Consider the following 4,695-nt stretch of genomic DNA (forward strand, 5'->3'; position numbering starts at 1 on the left):
TCTCCAGTGGATCTTCCTAACCCAGGGATTGAATCCAGGTTTCCCACATTGCAGGTGGATTCTTTACCAGCTGAACCACACGAGGGAAGACTAAGAATACTGGAGTGGGTAGCCTATCCCTTCCTCAGCAGATCTTCCTGACCCAGGAGTCAAACTGGGGTCTCCTGCATTGCAGGCAGATTCTTTACCAACTGAACTATCATAAGTAATCAAATAACATTGTAATCTGATCACATGGACAACAGCAGTGAAACTATGAGCCACGCATGTAGGGCCACCCAAGGCAGCCAGGTCGTGGTGGAGAGGTCTAACAAAAGGTGGTCCCCTGGAGAAGGGAATGGCAAGCCACTTCAGTACTCTTGCCTTGAGAACCCCGTGAACAGCATGAAAAGGCAAAAAGATAGGACACTGAAAGATAAACTCCCCAGGTCGGTAGGTACCCAATATGCTACTGGATGGAGATCAGTGGAGAAATAACTCCAGAAAGAATGAAGAGACAGAGCCAAAACAAAACAACACCCAGTTGTGGATCTGACTGGTGATGGAAATAAAGTCTGATGCTGTAAAGAGCAATACTGCATAGGAACCTGGAATGTTAGGTCCATGAATCAAGGCAAATTGGAAGTGGTCAAACAGGAGATGGCAAGAGTGAACATCAACATTCTAAGAATCAGCGAACTAAAATGGACTGGAATGGGTGAATTCAGTTCAGATAACCATTATATCTACTACTGTGGGCAAGAACCCCATAGAAGAAATGGAGTAGCCATCATAGTCCACAAAAGAGTCCAAAATGCAGTACTTGGATGCAATCTCAAACACGATAGAATTATCTCTGTTCATTTCCAAGGCAAACCATTCAATATCACAGTAATCCAAGTCTGTGCCCCAACCAGTAATGCTGAAGAAGCTGAAGTTGAACAGTTCTATGAAGACCTACAAGACTTTTTAGAACTAACACCCAAAAAACATGTCCTTTTCATTATAGGGGACTGGAACACAAAAGTAGGAAGTCAAGAAATACCTGGAGTAACAGGCAAATTTGGCCTTGGAGTACAGAATGAAGCAGGGCAAAGGCTAATAGAGTTTGGCCAAGAGAATGCACTGGTCATAGCAAATACCCTCTTCCAACAATACAAGAGAAGACTCTACACATGGACATCACCAGATGGTCAATACTGAAATCAGATTGATTATATTCTTTGCAGCCAAAGACAGAGAAGTTCTATACAGTCAACAAAAAGAAGACCAGGAGCTGACTGTGGCTCAGACCATGAACTCCTTATTGCCAAATTCAGGCTTAAATTGAAGAAAGTAGGGAAAACCACTAGACCATTCAGGTATGACCTAAATCAAATCCCTTACAATTATACACTGGAAGTGACAAATAGATTCAAGGGATTAGATCTGATAGACAAAGTACCTGAAGAACTATGGACAGAGGTTCATGACATTGTACAGGAGTCAGGAATCAAGACCATCCCCAAGGAAAAGAAATGCAAAAAGGCAAAAGGTTGTCTGAGGAAGCCTTAAAAATAGGTGTGAATAGAAGAGAAGTGAAAGACAAAGGAGAAAAGGAAAGATATACCTTTCCTTTGAAAGAGTTCCAAAGAACTCCTTTCAAAGAGTTTGAACTCCTTTGAACTCCTTTGAAAGAGTTCCAAAGAATAGCAAGGAGAAATAAGAAAGCCTTCCTCAGGGATCAGTGCAAAGAAATAGAGGAAAACGATAGAATGGTAAAGTCTAGAGATCTTTTCAAGAAAATTAGAGATACCAAGGGAACATTTCAGGCAAAGATGGGCACAATAAAGGACAGAAATGCTATGGACCTAACAGAACCAGAAGATATTAAGAAGAGGTGGCAAAAATACACAAAACAATATAAAAAAGATCTTCACGACCCAGATAACCACAATAGTATGATCACTCACCTGGAGCCAGACATCTTGGAATGAGAAGTCAAGTGGACCTTAGGAAGCATCACTACGAACAAAGCTAGTGGAGGTGATAGAATTCCAGTTGAGCTATTTCAAATCCTAAAAGATGATGCTGTGAAAGTGCTGCACTCAATATGCCAGCATATTTGGAAAACTCAGCAGTGGCCACAGGGCTGGAAAAGGTCCGTTTTCATTCCAATCCCAAAGAAAGGCAATGCCAAAGAATGCTCAGACTACCACACGATTGCACGCATCTTATGTGCTAGTAAAGTAATGCTCAAAATTCTCCAAGCCAGGCTTCAATAGTACATGAACCATGAACTTCTAGATGTTCAACCTGGATTTTAAAAAGGCAGAGGAACCAGAGATCAAATTGCCAACATCTGCTGGATCATTGAAAAAGCAAGAGAGTTCCAGAAAAACATCTGCTTCTGCTTTATTGACTATGCCAAAGCCTTTGACTGTGTGGACCACAGCAAACTCTGGAAAATTCTTCAACAGATGGGAATACCAGACCACCTGACCTACCTCTTGAGAAATCTGTATGCAGGTCAGGAAACAACAGTTAGAACTGGACATGGAACAACAGACTGGTTCCAAATAGGAAAAGGAGTACGTCAAGGCTGTATGTTGTCACCCTGCTTATTTAACTTCTATGCAGAGTACATCATGAGAAACGCTGGGCCAGATGAAGCACAAGCTGGAATCAAGATTGCTGGGAGAAATATCAATAACTTCAGATATGCAGATGACACCACCCTTATGGCAGAAAGGGAAAAAGAACTAAAGAGTCTCTTGATGAAAGTGAAAGTGGAGAGTAAAAAAGTTGCCTTGAAACTCCACATTCAGAAAACTAAGATCATGGCATCTGGTCCCATCACTTCATGGCAAATAGATAGGGAAACAGTGGAAATAGTGACAGACTTTATTTTTTTGGGCTCCAAAATCACTGCAGATGCTGACTGCGGCCATGAAATTAAAAGATGCTTGCTCCTTGGAAGAAAAGCTATGACAAACTTAGCGTATTAAAAGAGCAGAGACATCACTGCCGACAAAGGTCCATACAGGTGAAACTATGGTTTTTCCAGCAGTCATGTACAGATGTGAGAGTTGAACCATAAAGAAGGCTGAGCACCAAAGAACTGATGCTTTCAAACTGTGGTGCTGGGGAAGACTCTTGAGAGTCCCTTGGACTGAAAGGAGATCCAACCAGTCTATCCTAAAGGAAATCAGTCCTGAATATTCATTGGAAGGACTGATGCTGAAGCTGAAACGCCAATACTTTGGCCACCTGATGTGAAGAACTCACTCATTTGAAAAGACCCTGATGCTCGGAAAGATTGAAGGCAAGAGGCAAAGGGGACCACAGAGGATGAGATGGCTGGATGGCATCACCAACTCAATGGACATGAATTTGAGTAGGCTCCAGGAGTTGTTGATGGACAGGGAAGCCTGGCGTGCTGCAGTCCATGGAGTCCTAAAGAGATGGAGAGGACTGAGCGACTGAACTGATTGAACACTGTAATTCCCTGGTGGCTCAGTCAAGTAATGGATTCACCTTCATCGTAGGAGACCCCGGTTGGATCCCTGGGTCTGGAAGATCCCCTGGAGAAGGAAATGACCATCCACTCCAGTATTCTTCTTGCCTGGAAAATCCCATGGACAGAGGAGCCTGTGGGCTGCAGTCTATGGGATGGCAACAGTCGGACAGGACTAGCGACTAAACCACAAGAACCACAGTACAGTTTGTTTTTTTAATATGGTTCAGGAGGCTACCAGGGGATTCATCTGAAGGCTTTCTGTTCTTTCTCTAGTACCAACTATTTCATCAGGTATTTTAGTCGTAGTATATGTGGTCTGGGGAATCCGTGTCCAAGCCTTCAGCACTGACCCACGAGTGAAAACGGCATAGAAGAGACGATGTTGCCCCGTGCCCTTCACTGTCTCATTGCACTTAACCCTTCACGGGCGGTCCCCCGCAGCTGTGGTTGAAGTCAGTAAGTGAAATTGTCTTGTTGATATATTTACGTTTTACTGCCTAGTCCACAGGAGTGTAGTACGCTCGCTTTCCAAAAGCAGGATCTTTCCTGCCCGATTTATCGCAGTATCTTGCCACAAGCAACACGCCCCTGGCACAGAGAAGACGCTCGGTGATTGTTACTCGGATGCAGGAGTACTCAGGCTCCACTTTCTGGCCCGTTGGGCCCTGACAGCAGTCCCCACCCGGGCGCCTCGGGGAATACGCGCGTCCTCCCCGGCAGCTTCCGTGGGACCCAGGCGCGGGCGCCTCTGGGAAGTGTAGTCGCGCGCCCGCCGCGGCCGGGGGTGGAGGGAGCCCGGCTCCGCGTGCGCAGGCGCACCTGCCGCTCTACCGGGCCGCTGGGGCCATTGTCCAGCCGCGGTGCGGCTCAGGCCACTTTGGGCCGTCCCGAGCGCTTCAGAATTGCCGACAACTAGGCCTGCAGCGGGGGCGGGAGGAGCCGGCCGGAGCCCCGTGTGGGCCCGAGGCCAAGAAGTCGGGAGCCCCAGCACGCGGTGATTCCGAGTGCGCGGGTCGGGGCGGCTCCTCCCACGGCCTTGGCGTGGCTCCTCCCACGGGCTTGGCGTGCGTGCGCGCCACCGCGCCCACGGTCCCGCGGGTGGGACTGGGCGTGGCCGGAGGAGGGTGTCTGGCCGCGACGAGTCTTTCAGATTTGGGAGGCAGGCCCAGGCGGGGCCCGCGCGCTTCCCCACCTCTCTGCTCTGGAGAAGTGGCTGG

This window comes from Capricornis sumatraensis, chromosome 20 (genome assembly GCF_032405125.1).
Source record: "Capricornis sumatraensis isolate serow.1 chromosome 20, serow.2, whole genome shotgun sequence".
NCBI lineage: Eukaryota > Metazoa > Chordata > Mammalia > Artiodactyla > Bovidae > Capricornis > Capricornis sumatraensis.